The 14864-nt window shown below is 39.0% G+C and overlaps 1 protein-coding gene and 1 non-coding gene across 4 annotated transcripts in view; one reads left to right on the plus strand and one right to left on the minus strand.

The window, feature by feature from the left end:
• The window catches only part of PIBF1 (progesterone immunomodulatory binding factor 1), a 231449-nt gene that overhangs the window by 26921 nt on the left and 189664 nt on the right, over positions 1 to 14864 (plus strand). The window lies entirely within an intron of this gene.
• Positions 2180 to 2253, minus strand: TRNAG-UCC (transfer RNA glycine (anticodon UCC)). The gene has a single exon. It is a non-coding gene; the product is annotated as a tRNA-Gly (tRNA).

Here is a 14864-nt window from a genome sequence, read left to right on the forward strand (position 1 = left end):
TTCAGTGTTTCCTGCTCTGTCAAATGGAGAAAATAATCTTATTTTCCTATTCATTTCATTGAAGTGCCCACACTTCTGTTTCAAAGTAAAAATGTGACTTTTAGTAAAGTTGTATATAAATAGCTATTTTGTGTCCTACTTCAAGGGCAACTTTTACCAAAGGTCTACTTTCCAGAAATAAAGTATTGTACTTTAATTTATATGTTGATGCTCTGATTTGCGGCACTGTTAGTGCTGGATGGAATCTACTTCTGTTGTTAGTCTAGAGCCACTATTGCAGGCAAATGAAGGCTCAGCTTCCTTCTTCTGGTGGGAGCGCTGAAGTCATCAGGAGCGATGCCAGAGGGCCCTACACGGGTCCACTGTGGTGGTTTTTTCTGCTGCTAACCTGCCGCAGTGTTGTGCACACTTACAGAGATAGCTCTTAATTTTAAAAAATTTGCATCCAGAGTCACAATTATAAAGGACAAAGTTAGAAGGCCTCCGTTTGTCTTCTAACTAATTTTGCAGCCTTGGGCAAGCCATCTACTTTCTGTTGTGTCTGTTAAATGGCCAGGGTCTTGGTGGTGGTGGCACAGGGTTTGTCAGGGACAAGGCAGACGAGTTTTCAGACTTGGTTCTGCTGCACCTTCTGGCACCTCAGCATCCATCAAGGACTTCTTGTATTTTAGAGGGGGTCTGAAGAGCTCTCTATCCTCATTTCTATCAAACCACCTCTTTTTAAAATCACTTTTGACATTTGGGGATTCTACAAGTGATTTCTCCTGAACAAAGGATTCTTTGACCGCCCCCCCCCCCCCCCTCCACAAAAAGTCTTGAATCTCTAAAATTGTCATGTTTTTTCTGTGTGGTAAAGCAAGTCTCTCTACTCTCAAGGATCAGTAATGGCATTGTATCCCAGATTTTAGTTTGTTTCAACCTTACTAACACCTTTAGTGTTTTATTGACATGAAAGCACAGATAATTAACACTGGTTTCATTCGTAGGGTCCCTGAGTGTTTTTAGTGCACTGCTGCTGCTGCTGCTGCTGCTAAGTTGCTTCAGTCGTGTCCGACTCTGTGCGACCGCATAGACGGCAGCCCACCAGGCTCCTCCGTCCCTGGGATTCTCCAGGCATAATTCTTAAACACAGAAGCAGTTTTATTTGTGAACATGTTCGGCTTCTCCAGAAAAAACAAACCCAACAGGATATATAAATATTTATGGATAGAGATATATTTTAAGAAACTTGCTCACATAGTTGTAGTAAACTATGTGCAAGCTTATGTGCATGCGTGCTAGATCGCTTCAGTCGTGTCCGGCTCTTTGCACCCCTATGGACTGCAGCCCACCAGGCTCCTCTGTCCATGGGATTCTCCAGGCAAGGATACTGGAGTTGGTTGCCACGCCCTCCTCCAGGGGATCTTCTAGACCCAGGGACTGAACCTACCTCTTTTACATCTCCTGCATTGGCAGGTGGGTTCTTTACCACTAGCGCCACCTACCTGCGAAGCCCCTGTAGAGGCTTGGCGAGTCCAAAATCTTAACAGCGTAAGCTGGCAGCCTGGAAATTCAAGAGGAGGTTGCAGTTTAAGTCCAAAGACTATCTGCTGACAAAATTCCTTCTTGTTCAGTCTCAGTTTTACTAAGGCCTTAACTGATTGGATGAGGCCCATATGGGAGGTAAACTGCCGTTCTCAAAGTCTGCTGGTTTAAATGTTAATCTCAGCTTAAAAAATGCCTTCACAGAAACATCTAATATAACGTTTGACAAAATATTTAGGTACCATGGTCTAACCAAATTGACATAAAAAATTAACCATCACAGAACTTTTCTATCTACAAGTTTGCTTCTTAAAGTTTTATCACCTTTCAGCTAAAAATATAACCCTATGTCTTAAAACTCTTCCTGAATTTCATACTATAAAGGGAAAATTGAATCACATTCAGGAAAAAGCTGTTAAATAATGCCTTCTATCTATAATAAAAGATCCTAGAAACTCAGAGAATATGGTTTAAACATAGTGGAATTACTTTTGTATTGAAACCACCCTTAAAGTTAGATTTTCTGCTCTGTCAAGGGCCTAGTACAGGTCAACTTACCCAACACAAAGAAAACATAGAATGAATATTTTTATTTTGTTTATATTTTTTATTTTTATTTTTTGGCTATGCCATGTGGGATCTTAGTGGGATTTTGTTTCCTGACCAGGAATCGAACCTGTGCCCCCTGCAGTGGAAGTGCAGAGCCTTAACCACTGGACCACCGAGGAATATTGGTGGTCCACCCTAGACTGAATATTTTTAAATGAAAAGTCAAACCAGCAAGGTCCTTTTTTTTTATAAGGGTATAGTGAATCAATGTTTAATATTTAATGTTAAAAGAAATTTGTTTGGCACTATTTTGTGGAGGTTTATTTTTTGAGGTGGTTTGTTATATTATTTACTGCTTTGATATTTGGGGAATTCAGAGATACTAGTTTAAGTTTCATCTCTGCAGTTTGATGATGGTGTGATGATCTTGCTTAAAGAACTTAGTCTTCTCTATCCCTTCAGTTCCCATGATAAAAATACGGATGAGAATATGTAACGCCTCCCTCACTTACATGGTCATTATTATTAGAATAAAATTCAGTCAATAAATATTCACTGTACATCTGTTATGTGCCAAGCATTGTTATAGGTATGTGGGGTACCTCAGTGAATAAAACAAAGATCTCTGGCTTTGTGAAAATTATATTTTAAAAGGAGTGCAGGGAAACAAACAGTAAACATTATATTAGAAAGGAAGCACAAAGTAAACTATCAAATTTACAGACAGCAAAGTTTTTGAGGGGTAGAATACTGTTACCAGTAGGGCAAACTGGAGGACCATCTCAGAAGATAAGTAAACATTATAACCTATAATAATAGGTGTTTTCTTTTATACATCTCATAGCTTATGATCCCAAAATTAGCACATTCAAAAATGATTAGCAGCCCTGCTGCTGCTGCTGCTAAGTCGCTTCAGTCGTGTCCGACTCTGTGCGACCCCATAGACGGCAGCCCACCAGGCTCCCCCGTCCCTAGGATTCTCCAAGCAAGAGTACTGGAGTGGGTTGCCATTGCCTTCTCCGAGAAGCCCTAGAGAGTGTAATTTTTTCTGTTTTATTAAGAAAGTTTTCAAGCTATAGATAACTAGAAAAAATTTTACGGGAACACCTAATTTCTGCCTGATAATTTATACTTACCTTAATCTGTCCATCCACCAGTAACATTTATTTTATGAGAAATTGCCAGATTTTTTTTTTAATGTATCAATAGTTCCTTTATATTGTTGGGGAATATTTAATTGTATGGATATATTCATTCTCCCTTGATGGGTATTTGAGTTATTTCCACTTTGAACACATTATAAGTGAAGCTGCTCCAGACTTTTGAACATTGGCTTTGTGTGGACATACATTTTTGTTTTTTCTTAGGTAAAATTTAAGAGTGATATTTTTTACTTCTAGATTTCTATGTGTTGTTTATTATTGTTTTTATTGCTCTGGTATTTGTTTTTTCATTATGAGCATATTTTCCTTTATACCACTGAGAATAGTTAAAACCTCTACTTGAAAATCTTTCTCTGCCAATTCCAAAATCTGGGTCACCTCGGAGTTGGTTTTTGTTGATTGTCTTTTCTTTTAAGAATGGGTCACGTTTTCCTGTTTCTTCAAAGGTCAAGTAACTTTTTAAATTGTTTATTTAAATCATAGAGTAAATGTAGATCTTAACAGTACAACTGCTATGTTGGATAGACTGCATTTTGACAGTTACTGATGTTTTTGTTGTAGCAGGAATTTAACTAATTTATACTCAAGCTGTATACTCTGTCTCTTGGGCAGCACGTGAAATTTCAGTTGAGGTTTTTTTTTTTGTTGTTTTGTTTTTTTGGCCTAAGTAGGACTGCTTGGGTCTGTCCTACCTATATGTTGTTCAGAGGTCAGCCAGATATTTGGCAGAGGCTTCCCTGGTGGTTCAGAGGTTAAAGCGTCTGCCTGGAATGCAGGAGACCTGGGTTCAATCCCTGGGTTGGGAAGATTCCCTGGAGAAGGAAATGGCAACCCCTCCAGTACTCTTGCCTGGAGAATCCCATGGAGGGAGGAGCCTGGTAGGCTGCAGTCCATGGGGTCGCAAAGAGTTGGACACGACTGAGCGACTTCACGACACGACATGATAATCCACAGAATGGAGTTTCCCTTCTCTGTCTCTAGAATTCCCTCCTCACTTTAGAGCATCTGAGTTACCCATACTCTGTTTTCTGGTTCTTCAAGCTAGAAAGATGAAGGATTTTCTCTTATATATTTGTCATCTTACTTGGCACGTGGTAGCTCTGCCTTCCAGCTAAAAGGCTTTTTTTTTTAAAGGAGACACCAGGAAATTCACCCAGTGCTGTTCCATTCTTCCTCTTGTAGATTATATCCCTCCAGAATCTGCCTGATTTGGGTCACTTTCTTATGCATTCAGGTGGTGGTTGTATATTTTGCCAGAATTTGAGATTGTATTGCTAGTAGGGTTGGTCAGATGGAACTTACAGATTCATCACCAGAAATGGAACCCCCTTACAATTTTGTCTGAAACACAAGTGAAGAAAAAGAAAATACATTCTGTGCATGTGAAATATTTGGCTTTGAAACCCACTGTTTCCTCTAAAAAGAACCTTGGCTTTGTTAGTCTTTCTTTCAACATTTTTAACTTTGTACTGACAGGGGTGATGACTCATGAGGCATTATTTGTTGTTGTCCTGTTGCTAGGTAGTGTCCAGCTCTTTGTGACCCCATGGACTGCAGCACATCAGGCTTCCCTGTCCTTCACTGTCTCCCAGAGTTTGCTCACATTCATGTCCATTGAGTCTGTGATGCTGTCTAACCATCTTATCATCTGCCGCCCTGTTCTCCTCTTGCAGTCTTTCCCAGCATCCGGTCTTTTCCAGTAAGACAGTTCTTTGCATCAGGTGGTCAAAGTACTAGAGCTTCAGCTTCAGTATCCGTCCTTCCAATGAATATTCAGGGTTGATCTCCTTTAGGATGGACTGGTTGGATCTCCTTGCAGTCCAAAGGACTCTCAAGTACCACAATTCAAAAGCATCAATTCTTCGGCACTTAGCCTTCTTAATGGTCCAACTTTCACATCTGTTCATGACTACTGGAAAAACCATAGCTTTGACTATACAGACTTTTCTTGACAAAGTGATGTCTTTGCTTTTTAATATGCTATCTAGGTTTCTCATAGGCATTATTAGGGGAAATATTAAAAGTAAAATAAAATGCATCACTAGACCTTGAACAAAATGTACAGTTTTGGACATTGTGACTTTGGTTGTTTGCACATCTTATTTATTAATAATTATTGACTTCCTTATATAGCTATAAAGTTCAGAGTTTAGAAACTAAAATCTGGTATTTGGGCAACCGAGTTGACTATCTAAGGACATACACAGATTAAGATAGGTCAAATGAACCCCAACAGCTGGGGAAAATGTAATTGAAGTTCATAGAAATCACAAAATCATGAAATCACAAAAGGTGAGGATTGACTTGCAAGAGAAGAAACTCAGGACAAATACACGAGGGTGGTATTATTTCATAGAACAGATCAGTTCAGTCACTCAGTCATGTCCGACTCTTTGTGACCCCATGGACTGCAGCCTGCTAGGCTCCCTGTCCATCACCAACTCCCAGAGCTTACTCAAGCTCATGTCCATTGAGTTGGTGATGCCACCAACCATCTCATCCTCTGTTGTCCCTTTCTCTTCCTGCCTTCAGTCTTTCCAAGCATCAGGGTCTTTTCAAATGAGTCAGTTTTTCACATCAGGTGGCCAAAGTGTTGGAGTTTCAGTTTCAGCATCAGTCTTTGCAGTGAATATTCAGGACTGATCTCCTCTAAGATTCACTGGTTGGATCTTCTTGCAGTCCAAGGGACTCTCAAGAGGCTTCTCCAACACTGCAGTTCAAAAGCATCAGTTCTTCGGCGCTCAGCTTTCTATAAAGAAACTCTCACATCCATACATGACTGCTGGAAAAACCCACAGATATGAGATAAAAACCTGATTTAGAAATGTAGTAGAATGTGATTTTTTGACCTTTAAAAAATAGAACATAAAACAAATAGTAAATTAATAGAAACTTAAAAGAGGAAGCAACAGTTGACAACAATATGTTTATGACAACATAAATGCCTCAAAAATGACAGGATCATGACAGTCCCATGTATACTAAGAGAAACTAAGGTATTTGTTAGTTGTGTCTCTGAGTTTTGTAACTGGGAGTTAGGGAAACAAACTTTCCACTCTACTAAGACTGTGGGATTAAGTTTGTCTTTTCCAAAATGATCTTAATTTTCTTTACCACGTGGTGGCAGCATATATCCATTGATTTCTGTAATCAGTTTGGGCTACTCAAAAAATACTGTCATTGCCAAAGCTTTACTGTGTTACCTTATTTTCCTTTATATTTCTTATTTCATATCTGTTTCCTTAAACCAATCAAATACTATGTCTTCCTAATAAAATTCAGTTGATCTATAACTGGGAGATAGAATTTTAAGAAGCAAACTTTTTTGGCATAATATGCCAGATCAAAGATGTCTCAGTTATTAACCCCAATATCATAATTATACCTAACAGATACATTCAGAGATGTTAAAGCCCCACAAGTACACAGTTAGTTATGCTTTTATTCATATATTCTGCTACCTCATGGCAGATATGAGGTGAAAAACTAATTTAGAAACGTAATAGAAGGTGATTTTTTGACCTTTAAAAAAGAAGTCACCAATTTTAGTAGATTTCTTAAATTTTCTTTCATTAATTTTTTCTACATCTTTAGTTATTTGGAAATAATATCTATTGTAGATACTAACACTGGAAAATAAGGCTCATCTTTTACTTCAAGTTTAGAGTCTTTAAGTGTCAGTAACATAGTCTAATTATAGCATATTTTGAGCTGTTATGTATGTGAACTTGTGTATAGTACTTAGTGTTTTCATAAGTGCTGTACTTTTATTTTCTATTTATGAAATCTCTTTGTAACAGGTCAGAATTCTGGTCCAGTGCATGTAGTTAAGCTATTTGCAGCTGTTATGCTATTGTAGAGTTATTTTCAGCATGCTTCTTTCATTTCAAAAGAAATAAATGCTAATACCAATAAGGCATTAATGAGTCTGTGTGCAGTGACATTAAGTTTCATGTTGTTTAGTCCCAAACTTATGTCTGAATCTCTAGCTATCCCATGGACCATAGCCTTCCAGGCTCCTCTGTCCATGGGATTTCCCAGGCAAGAATACTGGAGTGGGTTGCCATTTCCTTCTCCAGGGGATCTTCCCAGACCAGGGATCGAACCCACATCTCCTGCATTGGAAGCCAGATTCTTTACCACTGAACCACCAGGGAAGCCCAAAGTTCCATAGGGAAATGATGAAATATTTTTCTCTTATGAGAGCTTTGGTAACTAGGAAACAAAAGTGTTTTGTTCAAAGAACTTCCTTGTTTCGGAAACATAGTTACATTTGTTGAGAAAACTTCTGCAAGATTACCTTGAGGCTCATCTTAAGTATTCATACCTGAATAATCCTGTCTTTATTTGAATGAAAATGAAGTATTTCATTAATGATACATACTTGTGATTCAGGTATTTTTTTCATTTCAGGGATTAATTTAACTGTTTGTTTTCTGAAGTTTCTTTTTTGTCCTGCCCAAAGATGAATTTAAAATTCCCTTGTTAGATACATGCTATGATGATACTCATCAGTTATACTTATTTTAGAGTATCTGACAAATTCATTCAGTTCAGTTTAGTCGCTCAGTCGTGTCCCCATCTCTTTAAGAATTTTCCAGTAATAGTTTTGCCTCTCTATATTACATTTAAGTTGAATACGCGCTCCTTAAAACTTAGATTCCTAGATACTTTGGTAAGTTCTGATTTTGATTTGAGATGAAGTTAAGAATCTCAATTTAAATCAACAGCCTAGGATTTTATTGTGGCAGGTTCATGGACTGTGCACACAAGTCTGTTTTGTTGTTGTTGTTTACTTCAGTTCAGTTCAGATCAGTCACTCAGTCGTGTCTGACTCTTTGCGACCCCATGAATCGCAGCACACGAGGCCTCCCTGTCCATCACCAACTCCCGGAGTTCACTCAGACTCACGTCCATCGAGTCATTGATGCCATCCAGCCATCTCATCCTCTGTCGTCCCCTTCTCCTTCTGCCCCCAATCCCTCCCAGCGTCAGAGTCTTTCCCAATGAGTCATCTCTTCGCATGAGGTGGCCAAAGTACTGGAGTTTCAGCTTTAGCATCATTCCTTCCAAAGAAATCCCAGGGCTGATCTCCTTCAGAATGGACCAGTTGGATCTCCTTGCAGTCCAAGGGACTCTCAAGAGTCTTCTCCAACACCACAGTTCAAAAGCATCAATTCTTCGGTGCTCAGCTTTCTTCACAACCCAACTCTCACATCCATATATGACTACTGGAAAAACCATAGCCTTGACTAGACGAACCTTTGTTGGCAAAGTAATGTTTCTGCTTTTTAATAGGCTGTCTAGATTGGTCATAACTTTCCTTCCAAGGAGTAAGCATCTTTTAATTGCATGGCTGCAGTCACCATCTGCAGTGATTTTGGAGCCCCCCAAAATAAGGTCAGCCACTGTTTCCACTGTTTTACTGTGTAGATCATAACAAATTGTGGAAAATTCTTAAAGAGATGGGAATACCAAACCACCTTACCTATCTTCTAAGAAACCTGTATGTAGGTCAAGAAGCAGCAGTTAGAACAGAATATGGAACAATGGACTGGCTCAAAATTGGGAAAGGAGCATGATAAGCCTGACTATTGTCATTCTGCTTGTTTAACTTATATACAGGATATGTCATGAGAAATGCCAGGCTGGATGACTCACTAACTGGAATCAAGATTGCTGGGAGAAATATCAACAACTTCAAATATGCAGATAATACCACTTAATGGAAGAAAGTAAAGAGAACCTAAACAGCCTCTTGATGAGGGTTGAAAGAGGAGAGTGAAAAAGCTGGCTTAAAACTCAGCATTCAAAAAACTAATATCATGGCATCCAGTCCCCTCATTTCATGGCAAATAGAAGGGAAAAAAGTGGAAGCAGTGACAGATTTTATTTTCTTGGGCTCCAAAATCACTGTGGACAGTGACTGCAGCCATGAAATTAAAAGATGCTTGCTCCTTGGAAGAAAAGCTACAGCAAACCTAGACAAGATATTAAAGAGCAGAGACATCTGTTTGCCGACAGAAGTCTGTATAGTCAAAGCTATAGTTTTTCCAGTAGTCATGTATGGATGTGAGAGCTGGACCATAAAGAAGGTTAGCACCAAAGAATTGATGCTTTTGAACTGTGTTGCTGGAGAAGACTCTTGAGAGTCCCTTGGACTGCAAGCAGATCAAACCAGTCAATCCTGAAGGAAATCAGCCCTGAATATTCATTTAAAGGACTAATGTTGATGCTAAAGATCCAATACTTTGGCTATAGACTTCTACGTATCAGAGGATGAGATGGTTGGATGGCATCATTGACTCAGTGGACATGAGTTTGAGCAAGTCTTGTGGGATAGTGAAGGACAGGAAAGCCTGGCGTACTGCAGTTCATGGGGTTGCAAAGAGTCAGACAGACTTAGCAATTAAACAACAACAATAATCAAGAAACATAATTAAAGAAAAGGGTTTTAGAAAAACAAGGAGAAATTAATAAAAGTATAGTAATGATAGGAAAGTTTATAATGTACTTCCTTCTGAATTGAATATATCTTATAGACATAAAAATGAGTCAGGGCTAGAAGAAATGAGGCAATCAATAATTTTGATTTAGTTGTTATAATAGAGTTTAAAATTCCTTGGCCAGGGGATAATTTTTTTTTTAATGTCAATAAAGGGTTGTCTGTCCCCCTGGCTGTCCAGTGCTTAGGGTTTAATTCCTCCTAGTACTTTGCCAACAAAGGTTCGTCTAGTCAAGGCTATGGTTTTTCCTGTGGTCATGTATGGATGTGAGAGTTGGGTTGTGAAGAAAGCTGAGCGCTGAAGAGTTGATGCTTTTGAACTGTGATGTTGGAGAAGACTCTTGAGAGTCCCTTGGACTGCAGGGAGATCCAACCGGTCCATTCTGAAGGAGATCAGCCCTGGGATTTCTTTGGAAGGAATGATGCTAAAGCTGAAACTCCAGTACTTTGGCCACCTCATGCGAAGAGTTGACTCACTGGAAAAGACTCTGATGCTGGGAGGGATTGGGGGCAGGAGGAGAAGGGGACGACAGAGGATGAGATGGCTGGATGGCATCGCTGACTCGATGGATGTGAGTCTCAGTGAACTCTGGGAGTTGGCGATGGATAGGGAGGCCTGGCATGCCGCGATTCATGGGGTTGCAAAGAGTCATACGGGACTGAGCGACTGATCTGATCTGATCTGAGGGGATCTAAGATCCCATAAGCTACATAGGGTGGCCAGTAAATTAATTAATTAATTAAATTCAATGGAAAGTTTACAAAACTATCATGTATATACTTGGCCACATAGTGAAAGAGTTAAATGTTAGGGACAGATTTAATAGTTCCTATTTTTATTTTAATTTAGTAGTGGTCATTTAAAGGGGACTGGCAATAAAATTGGAAATTAAACATTTTTTTTAGGTCAAAAGTAATAAACAAGAAAAACACTTTTTAGATCATAGAATAAGTAAAAATATGAAAACAAGAACATTTTACATCAAAATCTTTTAGACTTATTTAAAGCTGTGCCAGAGGAAAATCTGTAGCCTTAAATTACCTTTATAATTAAAGAGAAGGATGAAAAATAAAAGCATATAGTAGTCAATTTTAGAAAGAAAAAAGAACAGTAAAAATAAGGAGTTTGGAATTATTGGACATTAATTAATACTGCCTGTAGCTCTGTGGTGACAGTCTTAAAAACTGAAAGAAATGTCCCAACAAAATGTAGATTACCACAATAAGTAGAAGTGGAGAACTTGAGAGAAGAATTACCACAGAGGTATTACACAGTGAATTCTTCAATCACCAGTCGTGTCTGATGCTTTGTGACCCCATGGATTGCAGCATGCCAGGCTTCCCCTTCCTTCACCATCTCCCTGAGTTTGCTCAAACTCATGTCCATTGAGTCACTGATGCCATCCAACCATCTCATCCTCTGTTGCCCACTTCTCCTCCTGCCCTCAGTCTTTCCCAGCATCAGGGACTTTTCCAGTGAGTCGGCTCTTTGCATCAGGTGGCCAGAGTTGGAGCTTCAGCTTCAGCATCTGTCCTTCCAATGAATATTCAGGGTTGATTTCCTTTAGGATTAACTGGTTTGATCTCCTTGCTGTCCAAGGGAAACAGTAAGTAAAGGTGTATTATTGATGAAGTTACCAGATTCGCCAGACTTCCCAGGTTGCACTGGCAGTAAAGAACCTGCCTGCCAGTGCAGGAGACATAAAAGATGCAGGTTCAATCCCTGGATCAGGAAGAACCCCTGGAGAAAGGCTTGGTAACCTGCTCCAGTATTCTTGCCTGAGAATCCTATGGACATAGAAGCCTGGCAGGCTACAGCCTATAGGATCATGAAGAGAAGGACACGACTGAAGTGACTTAGGGCACGCGCTCCAGGTTCACAAATATATTGCCCTGATAGGTTCAGTTGATTTCTATAAGGATAGCTGATTCCAGTTGATTAAACAGTTGTCATTTAGTCGCTAAGTTGTGTCTGACTGTTTGCAACTCCATGGACTACAGCCTGCCAGGCTCCTCTGTCCATAGGATTTCCCAGGCAAGAGTACTGGAGTGGGTTGCCATTTCCTTCTCCAGGGGATCTTTCCTACCCAGGGATCAAACCCACATCTCCTGCACTGGCAGACGGATTCTTTACCATTCTGTCAGCCAGGAGGCCCGTAATTAAACTATACCAAACTAGTACTGAAAAAGATGGAAAGCTCTGAGAAAGATGGTACAAAACAAATCCATCAGCCATTTTTACTTACTACTAAAGTTGCAGAAATTCTAAATGTTCAAAAATGAATTCTAGCATTTTATCAAAAGAATAGTGCTTTATGTCTAATACAGTATATTTTAGGACAGAAAGGATAAACTGTTGCATCAGCAAGTTAAAGAAGAATAACCATTTAATTGTATCATTAAATGAGAAAAGATGATAAAATTCAGTGAACATTCCTAATAAGGAGACTAAGTATTTACTTTAAAAAAAAGTTAGCAAAATAGTTTATCCTAAATGTCAAAACTATAGAACTTTTTCTGTAAAAATAAGTAACTAGACACAGACTTGGGTTGCTTATTATTATCTAACATGGTCTTGGAGGGCCCTGACAGATGCACTAAGAAGGAAAAACTATCCATGTTAACTTTTGAAAGGAGATTAAAATTTTTTTCTATTAGAAACTACCTAAATTTAATGCAGAATTGTATAAGTGATCAATAGCATTTCTTTAAATTTAGAGAAATAACTCGTAGATATGGACTTGGGGGAAAATAATTAACTCATGATGCAGATAGTAGGCTTATATGAAGAGGACTATTAAATTGTATTGTTGAACCTGGAAGCACCGTGTCTTAGGAGAAAAACTCATAAAAGTAGCTTTTTTCCCCCCATATTAATACATTAATTAAATTCAGTTATTCTGTATCCCAAGAATTTTCTGATTTTCTGTATTTGATTTTTTTGGTGGAAGACAGATAATTCTGTCCAAGGATTGGGCTTGGATAAATGATTTTAGCTTATATGAAAAAGTAAGTGTTCTGGAATTGCCAAGAAAAATGTGGTGGAAAAAATGTGAAAGGAAGGGGATGCTGAGATGCTACTCCTACCAAGATCCCACTTTATACTTCAAAACTAAATGTAATATTGACATAGAAACAGATATCAGTAGAACAAAATATAGAAATAGATCTAATTATTTACTATAACATTTGCCAACAAATGTCTATCTAGTCAAAGCTATGGTTTTTCCAATAGTCATGTATGGATGTGAGAGTTGTACTGTAAAGAAAGCTGAGTGTCGAAGAATTGATGCTTTTGAACTTTGATGTTGGAGAAGACTCTTGAGAGTCCCTTGGACTGCAAGGAGATCCAACCAATCCATCCTAAAGGAGATCAGTCCTGATTATTCATTGGAAGACTGATGCTGAAGCCGAAACTCCAATACTTTGGCCATCTGATGCGAAGAACTGACTCATTGGAAAAGACCCTGATGCTGATAAAGATTGAAGGCAGAAGGAAAAGGGGACGACAGAGGATAAGATGGTTGGATGGCATCACCAACTCAATGAACATGAGTTTGAGTAAGCTCTGGGAGTTGGAAATGGACAGGGAAGCCTAGCATGCTGCAATCTATGGAGTTGCAAAGAGTCAGACACGACTGAGTGACTGAACTGAACTGATTTACCACAATAGCCATAGTTCAATTCAGTTGAGAAAGAATGTTTTTTTAGTATAAGGGTCCTAGCACAAGTGGATGGTACTCATCTGTTAAAAAAAAAGTTGATCGTCACGTTTTATACTATATACAAGTATTAATTCTAGTTGGATTAAAATTTTTAGAAGGAAACCTAGGCCATTACTTCAACAATCATGCCAATTCTTAGCTCAGGGTCCACGTGCCTCTAGGTGGAATGGGAAAAACATTATTTCACTTCTCACCGAAATTTAGAGCTTTAGTTATAAATGCCACAGTAGGTTTGTCACTGCCTAGAGCTCTGTCAGCATTAGAATTCAGGTATTTTCCTATCACGGTGTAGTTACCACAAATATCTTTAGAGATTAGGCTCATCACGATTCCAAACCTAGTGTAGTTGTTAGACTCCTCACTAGATCTTATCTTAATGCAGCAATGAAAAAAAGGTCATATGTCAGGCTTCCCCAGTGATCCAGTGGTTAAGAATCTGCCTTGCAGTGCAAGGGACTCCAGTTTGGTTAAGATCCTAAGTGCCACAGCCTGGGAGGTATAACGCCTGACCCCACGCTCTAGAGGTCATGAGCTGCAACAACTGAAGCCCTGATGCTCTGCAACAAGAGAAGCCCATACACCAGAGTGAACCTTCCCTCCCGCTCACTGCAACTAGGGAAAGCCTAAGTGCAGCAACAAAGACCCAGCACGGCCAAAAAATACATCTTTTTTTAAAAAAGACAATAAAAAGACTCAATTTTTTAAAAGAACGTGTATAACTTTAAAAAATATTTCAGTAGTTTTACTGCAGTATGCAATTAATACTTGAATGACATGGGGTGCTGACCTTCCACACAGTTGAAAATCTGCATAGACCTTCTAGTCAGCCCTCCCTGTGTTTGCACACAGAATTAACACAGAATTAAGCAATTCTGTGTTTGTGGATTCAACCAACCACAGATTGTGTAATACTGTAGTATTTATTATTGAAAAATATCGTCGTGTAAGTGGACCTGCACAGTTCAAACCTGTTAGTTATTCAAGGGTCAGCTATAATTTGTTTCCTTTGTAATTCTGCATTATTTTAATTTTTGATTTTAGAAACTTTAGTCTCCGAAGGGGTTCACAAGTCTCCCCAGGTTGCCAGTGGGGTCCAGGGCACAGAAAAGTCTTGAAAATTCCTAATTTATATGATTATTAGCAGTACTTCTCAAACTCTAATGTAAAGACAGGTCACCTGGGGATCCTGTTAAAATGAAAACTGGCAGAGTAGTTCTGGGTCGGGGCCTGAGACTGTTCACTGAGGATGCCTCCCAGCCTGTGCCCCTTCATGGACTGAACTATGAGTAGCTAAGTTTTGGACTGAGTTGTCCAACATAATGGTCACGGCCACTTGGGGCTATTTAATTAAAATTCATGTTCTCAGTTTTACTAGCCACAGGTGGTTAGTGACTAGCC

Source organism: Bubalus kerabau, chromosome 12 (genome assembly GCF_029407905.1).
Source record: "Bubalus kerabau isolate K-KA32 ecotype Philippines breed swamp buffalo chromosome 12, PCC_UOA_SB_1v2, whole genome shotgun sequence".
In the NCBI taxonomy this organism is placed as follows: domain Eukaryota; kingdom Metazoa; phylum Chordata; class Mammalia; order Artiodactyla; family Bovidae; genus Bubalus; species Bubalus kerabau.